The sequence below is a fragment of the Elephas maximus genome, chromosome 11 (assembly GCF_024166365.1).
Source record: "Elephas maximus indicus isolate mEleMax1 chromosome 11, mEleMax1 primary haplotype, whole genome shotgun sequence".
NCBI classification, from domain to species: Eukaryota; Metazoa; Chordata; class Mammalia; order Proboscidea; family Elephantidae; genus Elephas; species Elephas maximus.
The window spans coordinates 113532729-113552600 of NC_064829.1; the positions used below are offsets into that span (position 1 = coordinate 113532729).

The following is a 19872-nucleotide window of genomic DNA, read 5'->3' on the forward strand; positions in this document are numbered from 1 at the left end:
ATTAGGGTGGGATTGTAACACCATCCTTACTCAGGTCACTCCCCTGAGCCAATGTAAAGGGAGTTTCCCTGGGGTGTGCCCTGCAACACCTTTTATCTCTCAAGAGATAAAAGGAAAGAGAAGTAAGCAGAGAGTTGAGGACCTCGTCCCACCAAGAAAGCAGCACCAGGAGGAGAGCACATCCTTTGGACACGGGGTCCCTGCGCCTGAGAAGCTCCTCGACCAGGGGAAAGTTGAAGACAAGGACCTTCCTCCAGAGCCCAGAGAGAGAGAAAGCCTTCCCCTGGAGCCGACACCCTGAACTTGGACTTTTAGCCTCCTTTACTGTGAGTTAGTAAATTTCTCTTTGTTAAAGCCATCTACTTGCGGTATTTCTGTTACAGCAGCACTGAATCCTCGTGACAAGCCTAGGAGGTAGCAACTAAACACCATCCTTATTTTAAAGCCAGTGCGACTGAGGTCACCCAGCTAGAAAGTGGTGGCACTGGGATTTGAACCCAGGCAAGCCAGCTTCCTAGTTTATACTCTTCCTCTGTGCTGCAGCTTGTGAGCGAAAAGCGGCAAGCAGCAGGACAGTTTGCACAATGTGTCCCCATTCTGTTAAAAAGAACAAGGGACAGGCCTCGTGTGTGTGTGTGTGTGTGTGTGTGTGTGTATGTACATAAACCTCTATAAATGTATAGGAAAAGACCTAGGAAGACACCCACCAAACTGGTAACCGTGACTACTTGTAAGGAGTAAAATAGGGGAGGGGAATAAAGGGAAACATTTTTTTTCTTTCCAGTTCTACACGTCTGCGTTTCAATCTTCACAAGCATGTTCACAGCCCACTCGGCACCCCTGCCAGCCCTGCCCTGGTCTCTCTGGTCCCTGGAGGTAAGCCCTGTGAACAGGCTTTGCGTGTCTTCTTGCAGACCCTTTTATTCTGTGAATCTCCTAGGAAATGTTCACACTTGCATGGGGGGGAAGCATCCCGTTAAGTTTTCAGTTTGTAAGTGAGTAGGTGCGAGACACATGGGTGCAGTGAAAGCCACCCCTGGAAAAGCCTCATATATCAGAACGCAAAGTAGAATGGAAGAGCCGCACCCCCTCTGCGGTTGAGCTCAAATCCCCTCATCTGCCATGCTTCTAGGGCCCATAGAGTCTGAAAACCAGCATGCTTCCAAGTGGCAAATTCCTTCACAGCCTGGAGAGATTTCTGCACCCGGCAGGCTGGTGGGCAGCAACCCCACTGAGGGAAAGAAGGGGCACCCTCATCGCACGTGCACACACTCCCTGGTGAAACGCAGGCTGCCTTCACCCCAAATGCTTCAACTGCAATGTCTCCTTTGTTTTAATTTGAGGACTAGTATAGTTGAACTGGAGTCCCTGAGTGGTGAGTTAACATGCTCCGCAGCTAACTGAAAGGTTGGCGCTTCAATTCCACCCAGAGGCACCTGGGAAGAAAAGCCTGGTCACCTACTTCTGGAAAATCAACCAGTGAAAACCCTACGAAGCACAGTTTTATTCTCACACACATGGGGTCAGCTTGTGTGCAAGCTAGTTCAGGGAGACTAAGATCCCACTTCTGACACCACACTGCATGGTTGATAACAAATCCTACCACTCACTGGCTGTGTCCTGTGGAAATCTTAACATCCCTGTTCAGTTCAGCTGTCCATCCAGCCCTTCTCTCTCTCATCTGTAGCCATCTGGGGCTAGGTCAGCAGGTACCAACTGCAAGCTGGGCAGCCCACACTTCAGCCCAGCCAGCCCCAAGACTTGAAGCCCACATTACTCCCTCCACTTCAGACCGGCTAGCTGCCCTGCTCTTTTGGGTCCAATAATTCACTGGGTCACAACTCACAGAGCTCACAGGAGACTCTACATCTGTGATAACATCTTTAATATGACAAAAAAGGATACAAACAGAAATCGCATAGGGGGAGGTCTGGGAGGGGTCACAGTATGAAGCTTCCATGTCCCAAGGGGGGCACTACCCTCCCTGAGAGCAAATGTTCACTCTTATCAACCAGGAAACTCCCTGAGCTTCTGTCTTCTAAGACCTTTACTGGCCTCTTCACTTGGCCATGACAGATTACATCATGCCTCCTGAGGCTTAGTCAGCACTGGGCCCCCAGATGGTCCCTATTGGTCTGGTCAGCCCCTAGTCATTAGCCTCAGGTGTTGGTATGGCTTGAAAGAACCAAGAACAAAAGGCCAAACTGCTTTCTGCAAGGTGACTCTATACCTTGTACCATGAGGTGGAATCAACTCGATGGCAACGGATTTTTTTTTTGGACAGTTGAACTTACATAAGTTAAATACTTATATGATTAAATGCTTAAAATAGACAGAAAGAAACACAGCTGCCGTTGAGTCGATTCCGACTCATAGCAACCTTATACACAACAGAACAAAACGTTGCCCATCCTGCATCATCCTCACAATCACTAGCCAGTTCGAGTCCATCACTGGGGCTTTGTGCCAAGCCATCTCACCAGGGTCTTCCTTCCCCTCACTGGCCCTCTATTTCATCAAACATAATGTCCTCCTCCAGCAACTGATCCCACCTGATGTGTCCAAAGTGAGCAAGTTGGACAATGATCTGTTGTGATCCATAAGGTTTTCATTGGCTAATTTTCAGAAGTAGATTGCCAGGCCTTTCCTCCTAGTCTGTCTTAGTCTGGAAGCTCTGCTGAAACCTGTCCACTACGGTCGACCCTGCTGGTATCTGAAATACAGTGACATAGCTTCTAGCATCACAGCAACATGGAAGCCACCACAGTATGAGAAACTGATAGATGGGAAGTGGAAATGAATAATAGAAAGATGTGCAGTGCAATGATGACTTTTGTGTGGCCTTCCTTAGTCACAGTCTTGTAACTCCCACCCAAGTGACTAGGTGGGACTGTGAGATAGGGTAACTGTGGCCCACCAAGGGAACAGCCAATTCTACAGTAGAGAGGAGGATCCTACCACCACCAAGGAAGAACAGCAAGGAGCAGAGAGCACATCCTTTGGACCCATGATCCCTGCGCTGAGGAGCTCCTGGAAGCAGGAGACTGAGAGAGAAAGAGAGCAAGCTGTAACCCTGAAGGTGAGAAGCGGTGGCAGGAGAGAGCCGGCAGCAGGAGGTGGATGAGCTTCCTGGCCCACTGAGAGAGAGAGCTGAGTGCCTCCGGGTAGAGCCTACGGCCAGGAAGAGGTGTGCCCGCGAGCACAGGTGGGAAGAGGCTGTCCTGACCGAAGAAGAACTGTATCCGGAGTGTTCCTGAGCCTTAACTGGAACTGCTACTCCCCTAATCAACCCCATAACTGTGAGTATGGTCTGTGAGCTCTGTGGCCACTGCAGTGAATTATCCAATCCAGCAGACAAGTAGAGAGAGCCATGGGGGGACAGCTAGTGTCCAAACTAGTCAGAATGGCAGAGGAGGCTTGTCTGGCCACCACTTCATGGGAACAGCCTTGTGCTGTTGATCTTGGTTCTCCTTCCCCCTTGTGGGGTTGGAGAAGGTCAGATACTGCCCCAAGCTGTTTCTATAAGATGAATTAAAAAAAGAAAAAGTGGGTCTTGAAGTTATTTCCTGATGTGGCAGCTACAGCATAGTGGTTACAAGCAAAGACTAACCAGAACAAAACAAAACTCAACTCATAGCAACCCTATATGACAGAGTAGAACTGCTCCACAGGGTTTCCAAGGAGCAGCTGGTGGATCTGAACTGCCAACCTTTTGGCTAGCAGCTGAGGTCTTAACCACTGTGCCACCAGGGCTCAGCACAGACTCAAAACCAAACCCAGTGCCGTCGAGTAGATTCCGACTCATAGCAGCACAGACTATGCAGGTTCAATTCCCAGCTCGGCCACTTAAATGGCTATGAGAACTTAGCCTCTTTATTCCTCAGTTTTCCCATCTGCAAAATGGAGATAACAACAGGGCCTGACTCTTTAGGGATGTTACAAGTTAATAAATATATCCATGGCATACAGTAAGTGATACAGAAGTATTAGCTAGTATCATCTTTACATTTTTTAAAATAAAAACTTTATTGAAGTATAATATGAATACAGAAAAATACACTAATCCTAAGTACAGGATTCAATGAGTTTTCACAAAGCGAAGACCCCCGTGTACCAGCACCAGGTCAAAACAAAGGACGTCACGACCAGCACGGAGAAGGCCCTGTGTCTCCTCCCAGGCGCTGCCTCCTCTCAGAGGGTAACACTACCCTGACTTCTAACACCACAGATTAGTTTTGCCTAATACTTACGCAGTTTTAAAAATCATGGACAAACAGATCTGGAGTCCGAGGTCTTGGGCTGGGTCCCTGGCTCCTGGCTGAGCACTTCGGGATCAGTCATCTCATTTATTTTAGACTCGGCTTCTTTCTCTGCAGAATGGACATAAAAATACCTCCTACCTCAAAGGGTTACTAAGTTTCCTGAACTTGCCTGGTGACAAGAATCACCGGGGCCACTAATTAGAAAACCCAGATCCCCTAGAGCATATATTCTTAATGGGAGGGGGTGAGAAGGTACGGAGAAATCATTTTTACTTTTGTAGTAACAATAATGGAGCCCTGGTGGTGCAGTGCTTAAGAGCTCAGCTGCTAACCAAAAGGCTGGCAGTTGGAATCCACCGGCCGGCCGCTCCTTGGAAACCCTATGTGGCAGTTCTACTCACAGTGTCGCTATGAGTTGGAATCAACTCCACCGCAATGGGTTAGTAACAATAATAAGTCTCAGGCAAACAAATGGGACCAGGCGTGGCTGCAGAATGAGCCCTCGTGCCCTGGGCTCTGGGAGCAGGAAGCACAGGGTGGTGCTCCTTGAACACAAGGCGGGGTGGTCAAGAAGCCCTTCTTCCTGGGGCCCCTGGCCAGGGCCACGGGGAGGTACCCCTCTGAGCCTGTGGGGGTTGGGTGGGTTAGTGGGTGTGTTGCTACCCCCACCCATGCACATGTGGGGGACCATCTTGTTCCAATTCTGGGTGAAGGCCCATTAACTTCCAATGAGACTTTGAAAAGCAGAATTGGGAAAGGAAGCTTCCTGGGGTGTGGGCACATGCCCCAGGCCCACCCAGGAGCTGCAGCCCTGCTGTCCTTGAGTGGGATGACGTGAAGCAGCCGGGGAGGGGCCTGTTGTCAGGGCGGCCCCTTCTGGGGAGACTTACACAGGGACACACCCTGCCCCAGCTGCCATACTTTCCCTGAAGAATCTTCTAGTTCTAAACCGGCTGCTGTGAGGCAATTCCAACTCATAGTGACCTGACAGAGTAGAACTGCCCCACAGGGTTTCCAAGGAGCGGCTGGTGGATTTGAACTGCCGACCTTTTGGTTGGCAGCTGAGCTCTTAATCACTATGCCATCAGGGCTCCTCCGCGGCTCCAACCAGGCCCAATGCCAAGCCGCGTGCACTGGTGTGGCCGTGCCACTTATTTGGATAGTGAAACTTTCAGGAAAATAGCTGTTGCTGCCTGGAACTCCCTGGCCGTCCCCACCATTAGCACGTGGGGCAACGTGGGGCCCCACGGGGGCCCCCAGGACCAGCTTCCAGGCAGGTCTGCTGTCACAGGTCGCTGCCCAGGCCGTCCGCTGGTTAAATATTGAGTGCCTTGCCCCACCCAGGGCTGGAGCCTGTGGCCAGGCCAAGCCTCTTTTAGAAGATGATGTTTTAGCAGCACGGAGCCTGGCTTGCAAGCTAATCCCAGCTAATCGCCACTGAGACCTGCTAAGATCACATCTGTTGGGCCTGGAGATTAAATCAATATTTGACAATCTTGATTAAATAGAGCCAGGAAATCTTTGTAAAAGAACATCTGCTCAAGCCCCTTTCTTTCAATCCTGCCCTTGTGAGGCCAGACGGGGGGTGTCTCTGGCTCTGCTTGTCCTCACCTGAGGATGGCCTTGGGGTGGGGGCAACAATGGAGCCCGCCATGAATACTGTGGCCAGGAAGGCTCCCTGCAGTGGGCGGGACACACGTGGGTACAGCTGGGCCTTGTTAGCCTGGGTGGTGACTCAGCTGCTGGCCGTAATCATCTGTCATTTTCACACACACACCACCCCACATACCCCAATCCCGGCAGCCCAGAGCCAGGCCCTAAGTGGAGCGAGCACTTGACTCGAAACACTGAACTCAAGTCTGACAACCTGCTGAGGCAGGTGCTACTGTCACCCCCATTTAAAATTGGGAAGACTTGGATTTAGAGAGGGAGTGCGGCTTGCCCAAGGTCACAAAGACGGTGAGAGGAGGAGCTGGGATTTGAACCCAGATCTGGCTGACTCCAGAGTCTGCCTTTGTGATCACTCATGGGGCCTCCTCGTACTTGAGAGCACAAATCTCCCAAACTGGAGCCAGGAGGCCAGGTTCAAGGCCTGTTCTAAGGGTCAGTTTCCTCAGCTACACATAACAGTGCCACTCCCACATACTGAGCGCTGGTCCAGCACCTGGCCCTACTGAGCCCACCCAGCAGCCCCAGGGGGAGGGTCCTGCTGTGCTTGCTGCTTCGCGGAAGGGCAGGCTGAGGCTCAGAGGGCAGGCTGCCTATTCAAAATCACCCACTGAGGTAAAAGGCAGAAGTACAGCCATGAACACAATGGGTGCTCAGTGAATGCCTGCCCTGCACCCCTGGGTGATTTACAGACAGAAATGAGGCTCATGGCCCTGAGTCAGATTGTTGCTGTTTGCAGCCAGTGACTTGGCCCCTGACTCATGATAAACTCAGGATAAGGAAAAAAATAAATACTAATGATGGTAACAGCCACTGCGTTCACAGGACAGCCATGGAGACGGGGTGGGGGTGGGACGTGGTCAAATACCCAAAGGCCTGGAGGGCCCTGTCCACGGCCCCCTCCCCGGCGTCCACGGCCCTCTCCCCGGCGTCCACGGCCCCCTCCCCGGCGTCCACGGCCCCCTCCCCGGCGTCCACGGCCCCCTCCCCAGCATCCCAAACGGCTCGTGGGTCAGAGTGTGTCCTCTATGAAACCAACGCAAAACCAACATCAACTAGATAACCAGCCAGCTGCCGAGATAACCAACCAGAAAACCAACCTACAAGATTACCAACCAACTGACTAAACAATTAACCAACCAAGCAAGCTGCCAGCCAGCCAAGCAGCAAGGCAAGAAGCCAGCTACCCAGCCAACTGGCTTCATGTGTGCCTGCCCCTCTACATCTTCACCCCCAACTCTCTTCAACTCTGCCCTGTGGCTGTGTTCCTGCCCCGCCTCCCTGCATCCAGGTCCCCCACCTCTCTGCACCTATACCTCCATCTGTGTCCCTGTTCTCCCATCTCCACTTGTCCCTGTCTCTGCGTCTTTCTCTCGCACTCTGCTTGTGTCTCACATCCGCACACAGATGGCCACCCAAAAAAACCCAAACCTGTTGCCATTGAGTCAATTCTGACTCATAGTGACCCTGGAGGACAGAGGAGAACTGCCCCATAGGGTTTCCAAGGAGCGGCTGGTGCATTTGAACTACCGATCTTTTGGTTAGCAGCCTCAGATCTTAACCACTGCACCACCAGAGCCCAGCAGATGGCCACAGCCCTGCACATTTCTGGCTTCTGAGTCACATTCCCATATTAACTCACCACGAAGGATCTATCCCAGGCCAGGTAACCCCTGCCTGGTGCCGCTGTTAACCTTCTCTCAGGTTCCAAGTCACCAAAATCTACAGGGAGGGAGAGAAGCCAAAAAGAAAAAAGAAAAACAAAACTGGCCAAGGTTGTTTAAAAACAAAGAAACAAAATCAGGAGGCAGATACCAAACCCTCCGTTAATTACAGAGCCACTAGCACGTGTGGCACCGTTCTGGCCCCAGATCTCCCCACGTTCTGGGCAAGGTTCACGACTACCTGGCCCGGTCTCGCCCCCACCCTTGAATGGGATGTTATAAGGGAAGGTTGCTGCTTCAATCAGAGAACTCAGAAGGAATTCAGAAAACTGGCATTCTCTCTCACATTACAAAAATTAGTATTTAGAAAAAGCCCCCCCAGCTACTTATTTTACATCTATATATCTACTTAGGTCAGCGCAGATCTGGGGGACTGACCTACAACAGTGACGGTGGTTACCCCAGGGAGGGAGCAATGGGGTGTGTGTACACGTGGGTTCATTCTATGCCCAACACTAAAGCTCCCCAACTTCCCAGCCTCGCTCACCTCCGTCTTGGCATAATCTATTATTTAAGATGGTCCTTTCAATCAGCTCAAGCCTTAGTAACATCACTGCTGGATTCATTTTTTTTTACCTCTAGTACACATTAAACAAGATGCACAAATACCTAAATTTGTAAGGCTTGCCTGTGTACCAATGAAAATGAGCTTTAGTACCAGAAGTGAGCTGCCATCCGAAGCAGCATGGGTGCCTCAGTCATGATACCGGGTAAAAGCCAGGCACAGAACAACACGCAGTTGATGGTTTTGTTCACATGAAGTTCAAGAGCAAGCAGGAGAGAGCCATGCTATTTAGAGACGCTCACACAGGTGATGGGATGACCGCAATGGCAAGGAAATGGTGACCGTCAAAGTCCAGAGAGGAGGGGCCTCTGGCGGAGGGGAAGGGGGGCACACGGGGGTCTCTGGGCTACCGGCACGGGCTCCTTCTCGCCGGCAATGGGCTCTACGAGCGCTTACTTTAGAATGTCTGCCAAACTGCACGTTTATGTTCTGTGTTCTCTGTGCGCGTGTTATACTTTCCATAACCAAGTTTCTAAAAGCTCCTCCGTATTGTGCGCGTATTGTTAAACAGTAAGAACGTACTTTTGTATTACATGTATAATTTTAAAAATATAAAAACATATTTCAAAGTCTCAGCTACTTGATCATTGTCTGTGGAGAGTGGATAATTACTTGTACGTACACACACTCAGAGCCCTGGTGGCGCAGTGGTTAAGAGCTCGGCTGCTAACCAAGAAGACGGCAGTTGGAACCCACCAGCCACTCCTTGGAGACCCTACGGGGCAGTTCTGCTCTGTCCTGTGGGTCACTGTGAGTCAGAACCACCTCCGCAACACCTAACAACAAAAACGCACACTCTCTCTCTCTCACTTTCACACACACACACACACACACACGTGTCACTCTGGCTCCACTGGCTCTAAATCCACTTTCTCTTCTCTGGAAGGTTTCCGCCCTGCAGAACCGGCTGGGCCACCGGACCTGTGTGAACGCAAACAGCCGGGGGAGGCAGGGAGAGCTGGGCGGCGCCTCTCCACGTGATGGCCAGGGACAGACGGAAGGAACTACCTGAGAAAAGGAGGGGGGCAACCCACCTTCCTTGCTGGGGTCGGAGGAGATGGGCAGACGTAGGGGCTCTTTGCACATCACCATAACCAACACTCCTTCCCACAAATGTGTGCAGGATGGAACCCAGGCCAAAGCAGAGGAAGACAGGCCGGAAGGGGCAGGGGCCTCGGGAGACTGGGGAAGGGCCCTCTGGGAGCGCTTCCAAGCCGGGGTCACGAGGAAATCCAGGTGGCAGGCACAACACTCTCAGCCTCTCACTCCCAGGGCAAGAGACTTTTTTTTTTTTTAAAGTGTTCAGAGTTGGTGGAACCTTTCTCGAGGCATTTAGCAATAGCTTTTAAAAACGTTCTCACCCTCCCACCCAGTAATGCTACTTCTGGGAATTGATCCCGAAGAAATAATGAGACGGAGAAAAAGATACATGGCATTGACTACCAAGCAAAATAACAGAACCAACTCAATGACCAACAGGAGCAGGGTTAGGTAAATCCCTGTACGTCCTCACGCCACAGACAGTGTGTATGTATATGCAGATGGGGTTGTAGAAGCCTACGCAGAGATGCTCTAAAATTCTAACAGTAGTTATCTCTTGGTGCTAGGACAGCTGGTGGGTTTTAAAAATTTGCTTTTTATACCTTCCTATGAGTGTGTTTTCAAAATCAGGAATAAAAACAAATATGTTTTCATTCATTTATTTCCGTTCACTAGATAAGTATTTCTTGAGCTCCTACAATGCAACAAGGGAGTGAGCAGGGCAAACCTTGTCTCTGCCTTATGACTAGAGGGGAGACAAACATTAAATTCATGCACCAAGTACACACAGTAAAAACTGAGATAAAGAAAAAATAAACTGATGAAGGGAAGGAATGGGGGATGTAGACAGGGTGGTCAAGGAAGGCTTCTTGGAAGAGGTAGTGTTTAAGCCCTGAAAGATGCAAAGTTGGCAAGGGTGGGACTGGTGGAGGGGGTGGGGAACAGACGAACAGCAGGTACAAGACTCCAAAGCATTTAGGAGTCTGGAATTTACTTCCACTGTAGGTTTAGGAAAAGCAGTGACCCCATCCGGCTGCCACGTAGACAATGAACCCAATGAGGGGCAGAGAGCTCAGTTAGAAGGCTGGGTAGCCACCCATGTGAGGAGCGAGAGTGGCCTGGCCCAGAGCAGGGGTGGCCCTGATGCAGAGAAGGGGCGGACTGGAGGAGATCTGGTGGCTCATGCAAGCCTGCGCTGTCTGGTGGGTACCAGGTGCTGGCCACAGAGATGCCCTCACCTGGCTCAGACTAGAGCGGAGAGATAAACAGCAAAATTGAGCAGTCTGGGGTAGTTTGTCTGGGTGCCCACAGCCCGCTGGGAGGGCTGGGTTCAGCTTTAAGAAAATCTGACTTTTCAAACAAAAGCCAGCCCAGCTCCTCCTACAGAGCAGGATGTATTTCCACGTCCTGAAACCCTGGTGACATAGTGGTTAAGTGCTAAGGCTGCTAACCAAAAGGTCTGCAGTTCAAATCCACCAGCTGCTCCTTGGAAACTCTACGGGGCAGTTCTGCTCTGTCCTATAGGGTCGCTGAGTCGGAATTGACTTGATGGCAACGGGTTTGGTTTTTTTTTTTTTTTGGCTGGCATCCAGGGTAACAGATTCTCACAAGCACTCCTATGGCAGGGAGCATCCTTCCCAATGGACAGATGCAGAAGCTGAGGTGCAAAGCAGTGGTGGTCCTTGACAAAGCAAACAGCAAGATCACAACAATAACCAGAACTCTGGGCCTCAGGGTGAGAATTCTGCTAAGCTCCCGAGAGCTCAAGTCCCAGGCGCTCATATTCTGTTGCTTGTTGTCTAATTCAAACCCACTCTCCTGTTCTTCCTCGAGGGAAGCCCGCATTTGTTTGGAGCAGCTGAATGCCATTTCAAAAAGCTTGCTTTCCCAGGCTCCCTTGCAGCTACGGATGACTACGCGTCCTATTCTGGTCAATGATAGGTAAGTGGTACTCTACTGGGGGCAGAGGGAAGGCCCTAATAAAAAGGAGTACCATCAGCTGCCATCCCCTCTCCCTCCCTCCCGGAATGTGGACACCGTATCTGGAGGTGTGGCAGTCATCCTGTGAGCAAGAGGCTGAAAGCCACATGCTGAGGATGGTAGGTGAGCAGTCAGAAGGAGCCCACTCTCTCAACCAGGGGTCCTGCCCCAGTCGGCTTACACTCCCTCTCCTTACTACTGGCAAGAGATAAACTGTTGCTTTATCTAGGCCACTGCTCCCTGGTTTTCCGTTACATGTAGCAGAGTGCAATCTTGACTGATAGAGGACCTACCCTGGTCCTCGTTTTACAGGTAAGGAAACTGCAGCTCAGACAGGGGAGGTCACTAACCCAAGGCCACACCCAGTCATGAAGAGAGAGAGTGTGGATGTGAGCCTGTATTCCTAACCCCTTCTACAGCAGCACCTCGGATCCTAGTTACAAGTACTGGCTTTGGAGAAACCTTGTTTTCACTTCACTTCTCCACTTAGTAATTTATTTGTCTGTCCCCCGCCCCCTCGCCGCACTAGAAGAACAAGCTCCACAGAGTGCTGACCCCCATCACCTAGAGCGGCACCAGCTCAAGGTCGGTGCTGAGGGCGTGCCTGCTGGACGAACCACCACTTAATGCGTGACAAGGCTGGGTGACGCCTTTACACCGATTTCTCCTCTGGAAAACGCGAACACCAACATGTGTTTCACCAGATGTGGTTTGGGTTACTGAGGGAGAATGTCCAGCCCCGGGCATGGTGTCCAGTAAGCGCCTAATAAATGATTCCATTATTACCACACATGAGGTTGTGGAGGTCCACTTTCCAAAACCTTGTCTCATGGCTTCACCAACTCTTTTTTTTTTAAACTTTGATTCAAAGATAATTTCTCTACACAACTAGCTATAACTTACAAGGCCATACATCCCCTAGGACTCACAACTGATTTTCAACTGTTCTGTAGCCACAGTGGCCTCTTTGCCACCCAGCCTCTGCCTTACGTCCTAACTGCACTAACATTGTGCCCTTTGCAAACCAACCTTCCTCATCCTGAGGCCCTACTCTCAACCCACCTCCCCGGGGACACCTTCTCTGATATTCTCAGCCCAGCCAGCACTGCAACTCTGGGAAGCCCCAGTGGCCACCCCTTTGTGGACCATCCTCAGGACATTCCCTCCTCCCCCACCTATGACAATCCCTAACGTGCTGTCAGCAAAGGTTGTCTACCTGGCATTCCTGTTGGGTGCTTCAAGTAGATACATCAGCCCCCCAATACGACCAGCTCTGGGGAGACAGGTATTCTTCTGACTCTTTGGGAATGCCTGGCACATCAAAATATGAATCAAAGAATGAATAACAATTCTGGCTAACACATGGAGCCTACTTGCTACGAGTGGGAATTGACTTGACGGCACAGAACTAAGTGCCAGGCGCTGCTCTAAGCACTGTACACGCACTGACTCATCTGACCCGCACAACAGTCCTGCAAGAGATACACTATTACTGCCCCCCTTTCGCACATGAGGAAATCAAGATGCAGACTGAAGTAACTTGGTCAAGTTCACACTGCTGGTAAGTGGCAAAGCTGGGTTCAGATCCCCACTCCAGAGCCTGTGCTTTTAATTTCTAAGCTCTCCCTCCTCACAGCATGAATTAATGCACAAACCCCCATGCCTGGGTGATGGAGGCACCTGGGGGCAGGCCTGAGCAGAAAGCAAAGCTCACTTCTTAAAGCCAGGGCAAACACCTCACTGGCTTCCTGACAGCATCCCCAACCCTTTTTCTCCTTTGCTTACCTCCCATTATCAAGGCTGAAAAAGGCAGACATTTGCTTTTCTAGTCTTTCCTACAGTCAGGAGTAGCCATGCAACCCAATACTGGCCAACAAGATGTACGGAGAGGTTGTCTATAAGCAGAGAAAGCTTCTGGAAAGTTTTCCCTTCCCTATAAAAGAGAGGTACCCATAGCCCCTGCTGGCCCTCTGCTTCCTGTCCTATGGCTGTCAGAGGAAGGGATACTTGGAGCCACAGCAGCTATCTTGCAGTCATGAGGAAAGGCCAAGAGAATCTTGGAGACACAGACTTGGGGCCCTGACATGTGGAGTTGCTGAACCATTCCTGGCACTGCCTTTCCTCTTGGCTTCTGCCTAACTAACACCGAGGCAAATGTGCCCATGGGTTAAGCCACTGTGAGTTGGTTTTTCTATTACTTGCATTCAAGGTTGAGATATAAAAGATTTAGGAACCAACACGGCACACGCAAAAGGTAGCTGGGATGAACGGCAGCCAGTGAACATCAACATACAAGCCTTGCTTCTATGTATATACTTGAATAGGGCTGGAATCAACGTGTTTTGCTCACTGCTGTCTCCCAGCACAGCCCGGTGCCAGGCACAGCAGGTACTCAGTGTTACCTGACTGGACAGACACATCCTGACTGATAGCCCTGGAGAACATATATACAATCACCGAGAGCTCAGGCACTGCGCCCGACACACCCGGACCTGAGTGCCAGCTACACCACCTCCCAGCTCTGTGCGTAAGGATACCTTTCCGAGCTTCAGTTTCCTCATCTGGAAGTAGTAACCTCAGAGGGTTGTGGATGGAACTTCAACAGTCACACAAGTGGGCCACTTAGCAGAGGACCTGGTGTGATGCAGGGGATGCCTGCTAGCCACTATCCTCATCTTCCTCTTTTAACCTTTCATTTCCTGCCTGTCAGAGGGCTACCCTTACCTGTGTCTGCATTATTGAGTCTCTAGTAAGATAACCCACTGCCATGGAGTCGATTCTAACTCACACTGACCCTACAGGACAGAGAAGGACTGCCCGTAGGGTTTCCAATGCTGTTATCTTTACGGAAGTAGACTGCCACATTTTTCTCCCACCAGCGGTTGGTGGGTTCAAACAGCTGGCCTCTTGGTTAGCATCAAAAAACCAAAAACCAAACCCAGTGCCATTGAGTTGATTCCGACTCATAGTGACCCTATAGGACAGAGTAGAATTTGCCCCACAGAGTTTCCAAGGAGTGCCTGGAGGGTTTGAACTGCCGACCCTTTGGTTAGCAACTGAGCACTTAACCACTGCGCCACCGGGACTCCTTTCTGGTAAGGCACTATCTTAAAAAGTACAGTATAAAAGGCTATGTAAGCAAATGTCAACCTTTTCTTTAACTCAGCAGAGTAGAGCATTTACGAGCATGGACTCTTCAACTGCCTGGGTCTAAATCCCAGCTCTGCTGCGTGACCCTGAGCAAGTCACTTCACCTCACTGTGCCTCGCTTCCTCATCTGTGAAATGGGGATAACAGAAGTACCTCCCTCAGGGGGTGCTGTGAAGATGAGATGAGCTAACGTACAGTAAGCTCTCAGAGCCACGCCTGCCGCAGGTAGCCACCCGGAGTGTCTGCTGCTATCGTTACTGTTAAGTGCGGAGCCCAGTAGATTCCTGCGCTGTCACTTCTTAGATGTGACTTTCGCCAACTTAGTTAACTCTCTCCCCTCCCCTCCAGAAAATGGGGCTAACAGTAAGCCAAAAACCTGCTGTTGTCAAGATGATTCTGACTCATAGCAACCCTGTAGGACAGAGCAGAACTGCCCCATAGGGTTTCCAAGGGGCAGCTGGTGGATTCGAACTGCCAACCTTCTGGTTAGTAGCCAAGGTCTTAACCATTGTGCCACCAGGGCTCCAGGCTAATAGTAGTACCCCCTTATAGGATTATTATAAGAATTAAATATATGTAAAATGTAGCATACTTGGAACAAGGGCCACTTTCCAAGAAAGGCCCAGCTCACTTAAGTCATCACCGCCATGTCTGTCTAGCTATCTCACCTCTCCTGTTCTTTAACCTCCCTGTTGGCCTGTTGGGCATCACCCTGCTCCCCTAGCCTCCCCCGCCCCACCCACCATGAAGCCATCAGCTCCAGGAGAGCGTACAGTCCATCTGCATTTGAAAACACCCTGTTCTGTTGATGGGGTATAAACCAGCACGCTGTTCTTTGAGCGCAATGTGTCAGTTTATGCAGTTAAAATCATGAACACTCCTGCACCCAGTGACTCCAACCCCTATGAAAGCGCTGGCCCTGGAACCTGAAGCGTCCCATCGTGGCACTGCTGGAGACTGAAGAATCCAAAGACAACCTCAAAGTCCCTCTGTAAAGAGCCAGTTAAGCTTTGATATTACATCCAATACAACTCCGGGAAGCCATGACAAAGAACAAGGGCACGTCTAATGGCTGACAGGGGAAAATGACCAAGAGACACTGATAGTGGTAAACGCATGCTGTGAGAAACAGTACGTAGCATATCACGTTAAAAAAAAAAAAAAAATTATGTGCTGTTAAGAGGAAGAAAGTGTGGAAGCGGTAGTAGTAACAATATCAGCAAACACGGATACAGTGCTTACCACGTGCCAGGCACTGTTCTATGTGCTTTACACATATGTTAGTGACTATGTGCGCATAAAACCCTGTAAGGTAGTGTCATAGATTGCATTATGTCCCCCCAAAAATGTCTGTATCAATTTGGCTAGGCTATGATTCCCAGTATTATGTGGCTGTCCTCCATTTTGTGATTGTAATTTTATGTTAAAGAGGATTAGGGTGAGATTGTAACATCCTTACTAAGGTCACAGCCCTGATCCAACATAAATGGAGTTTCCCCGGGGTGTGACCTGCACCACCTTTTATCTTACAAGAGATAAAAGGAAAATGAAGCAAGCAGAGAGGGTGGGGCCTCATACCACCAAGAAAGAAGCACCAGGAGCAGAGCACATCCTTTGCACTCGGGATCCCTGTGAGGAGAAGCTCCTAGTCCAGGGGAAGATTGACGAGAAGGACCTTCCTCCAGAGCCAACAGAGAGAGAAAGCCTTCCCCTGGAGCTGACGCCCTGAATTTGGACTTCTAGCCTACTGGACTGTGAGAGAATGAATTTCTCTCTGTTAAGGCCATCCACCTGTGGTACGTCTGTTATAGCAGCACTAGATGACTAAGGTAGATACAATTACTGTCTTCATTTTACCAATGAGAAAACTGAGGCAGAGTCACTTGCCTAAGGTCACACAGCCAGTAAGTGCTGGGACCAGGCTGTCTGGTTCCACAGCTCATACCTTGAACGATGTGGCCGACACAGACAATTGTTTGCAATGGTTATTTTAGCTCTGGAAAGTGGGACTGGGGCTGGGAGAGCAGGGAAAAGGGAAAGACTTTCCATTTTTACTTCACATGAACTTTCATAATGTTTAAATTTTTAAAAATTCACACACAAAATTAAAAATAGAAATTTAAAAATAAAACCACATTCATGGAAATGAATATGTACCACCCCACTCAAATCTGGGAGAAAGGCGTATATCCAAGCCTGATTTATCTTTTCACAAATTTTACTATACTGTCTCCATGGTTCCTAAAGAGCCAACAGAGAGAAGCCAGAAATGCCTCCACAGGCAGACATGCAGGTCTGAGTTAAAAGAGAGAGAATGAAGTATTTTACTTTTTTAGAAACTTTAAAACAGTCAATCATGACGATGGTAATGATGTTAACAGCTAACACATACCCCATTCGTGGCACAGTTCTAAGCATTTTACATATGTTAACTCATTAAATCCTCAAAATATCATATGATGTAGATACGATTATCATGCCCATTTTGTATTTAAGAAAACTCTGAGGCCCACCCAGGGAGGTTAAGTAACTGGCCAGCATTTGAACGCCAGCCCTTCATGACCATCCCCTCCTGCCTCACTCACTACACCTCTGAACGGGGCACGCGTGGCAAGGGAAGCCCGGGCCAGACTCACAGGCACATGAAGAGGCACTCGGCCAGACCAGTCACCAGAGCATCAAAACCCCCGGGATGCCACTGTATACCCCCCAGATCGGTGCAAATTAGGGAACGGGATAACACAAGGGAAGGCAAGCGAAGGAGGAAGCTGGACTCGCCCACGCTCTGGGGAAGTGTGTGCCGGCGCTGCGTCCTGGAGAGCAACCTGGCCATGCCCGAGGAAAGAGAGAGTGACCGCCTCCAGCCACGACCCCAGGGGGCCACGGGATCCAGGCATGTGGACGCCCCCAGGAGCGCTGTTTACGGTGCTGCGGGGCGGGGGAGACGCGGGCCAGACGCGGGCCAGACGCGGGGGAGACGCAGGTGCCCGCTTCAGGGGACTAGGAACGTGGGGCGCGGCGGCGCACAGGCCGCATCACCGGTCAGCGATCAGACACAGTGCCTACGCTGCGTGCGCGCCGAGCAACACGACCAGATCTCAGAAACACGCGGTGTGGGGAAAACCGGAAAGACGCAGGAAAAAAAGAGAGATACGGAGCCCAAACGCCCTCCTGTGAGCTGACCGTTCACCCAAACCTCGGTATATATATTGCAAGGATAGGTACACAGCTACAGACACGACACGGACACTTCAGAGCTGGGCTGAGGGGAGGAAGGAGGAACGCAGCTGAAGGAGGGAAACCCAGCGACAGACAGCTAGCCCGTGACAAGGCGGCTGACAGTTAGCCCGTGACAGCTGACAGCTAGCCCGTGACAAGGCGGCTGACAGTTAGCCCGTGACAGCTGACAGCTAGCCCGTGACAAGGCGGCTGACTGACAGCTAGCCCGTGACAAGGCGGCTGACTGACAGCTAGCCCGTGACAAGGCGGCTGACTGACAGCTAGCCCGTGACAAGGCGGCTGACAGCCCGTGACAGCTGACAGCTAGCCCGTGACAAGGTGGCTGACTGACAGCTAGCCCGTGACAAGGCGGCTGACTGACAGCTAGCCCGTGACAAGGCGGCTGACTGACAGCTAGCCCGTGACAAGGCGGCTGACTGACAGCTAGCCCGTGACAAGGCGGCTGACTGACAGCTAGCCCGTGACAAGGCGGCTGACAGCCCGTGACAGCTGACAGCTAGCCCGTGACAAGGTGGCTGACAGTTAGCCCGTGACAGCTGACAGCTAGCCCGTGACAAGGCGGCTGACTGACAGCTAGCCCGTGACAAGGCGGCTGACACGCACGTCGCCGGGCCCCCTTCTGCGGGCTCTGGGAGGTACGATGACGATGCAGACACAAGTCATTACACTGCTTTGAAAGAAAACTACACTTCTTTGTTCTCAAATGCCGCAAAAGCCGTAGGGCCTGGCAGAGTTGGTGGGGGGGCCTGTCAGGAACTGGGCTTTGAGGCGTGTCCCCGCCGTGGCACACACTGAACCGGCCGCTCAACGCCCCCTTCCCCGAGGGATTCATCCGCCCATCCCTGCAACATGGGCCTCATTGGTCTAGGCAATCCCAGCGCGGCGTTCCTCTGCGGACCCTGATTGGCCCGCGCGGGGCACATGACCTACGCTGGACCAATCAGACCGAAGGGAAATATTTACACTCCATGGGGCAGGGGGCGCTTCTCTCTTTCCCGATGCCTGTGGACAAGAGAGCAAGGAGCCCTGATTTTCCCTGGCAGCCATCTTAGGACTAAGAGGCAAATAACCCTTAAACCGAAAAAAACAAACCCAGTGCTGTCGAGTCGATTCCGACTCATTGCGACCCTATAGGACAGAGTAGAACTGCCCCATAGAGTTTCCAAGGAGCGCCTCCCGCATTCCAACTGCCGACCCTTTGGTTCACAGACGTAGCACTTAATCACTAAGCCACCCGGGTTTCCAAATAACCCTTAGGATGAAGCTAATGCTGAAAACTTGAGTCCATGATGACAGACACGTTGAGCTGCTGATTTCCCCTGCCCTGATGCCCACCTCTGGACTGCCAGGGTTTCTGTTACTTGCAACTAAAAGTATCCTAACTGAAATCCACAAAACAGCCAGTCGTTGTTAACTAAGAAAACCTCTGCAAGAGGGAAATGAGCATTAGAGACACGAACAGGAAGGACCAACTAATCCCAACCTATGCCTCTGAATCATGGTGCTGGTGAAGAATACTGAATATACCCTGGGCTGCCACAAGAGCAAACAAGTCCGTCCTGGAAGAAGTACAGCCAGAGTGCTTCTTAGAAGCGAGGATGGTGTAACTTTGTCTCATATACTTTGAACATGTTATAAGGATGGACCAGTCCCTGGAGAAGGACGTCATGCTTGGCAAAGTAGAAGGTCAGCAGAAAAAGAGGAAGACCCTCAATGAGATGGACGTGGTGGCTACAACAGTGGGCGCAAGTAAGATCCTGAGAATGGCGCAGGACCAGGCAATGTTTCGCTCTCTTACACACAGGGTTGCTATGACTCGGAATTGACCTGACAGCATCTAACAACGACGACATAAAGGTCTCCAGTTGCACGTCCCCTGGCCTGTCCAGGAAGCACTACACATGATGCCATAGAAACAGTCAGTTGCAGTGTTCTCTGCACAAGAGGGCTCAGGAAACCTTCCGGAGCTGGTCGGAGCTGGTCGTCTCATCTCCTCCTCCTTTACAGGAGCCAAGCTGTGGTTTTACTTCTCCTGGTGACAGCAGGGGGCTAATTCCCAGCTGGCTGGAGCTGAGGATGAGAGACAGGACAAGAAAGCCCAGCCTGGCTCTCCTGCAGCTGCTCTGTCCCCAAATCAAAGGTCAGACTTGTGATCTATGCTATCCTAAGATCTGAGTGCAGCCGGGCTGTCTGGAACAGCGGCACTAGGCACTCGCAGCAGGACCTCAGCAGGAGACCCCAC

General features: G+C 51.0%; 1 protein-coding gene across 7 annotated transcripts in view; it reads right to left on the reverse strand.

Moving 5' to 3' along the window:
• Window positions 1-19872, reverse strand: part of SIPA1L3 (signal induced proliferation associated 1 like 3) — a 292300-nt gene that overhangs the window by 133652 nt on the left and 138776 nt on the right. For 2 of the 7 annotated variants that reach the window (XM_049901368.1, XM_049901367.1), the window contains exon 2: window positions 7573-7652. The exons of 4 other annotated variants lie outside the window; for them this stretch is intronic. The gene's annotated coding sequence lies outside the window, so the exon portion shown is untranslated. Of the gene's footprint in view, window positions 1-4250; window positions 4464-7572; window positions 7653-19872 lie in introns of those variants that run through there. One more of the 7 variants, XM_049901370.1, reaches the window with a different exon arrangement.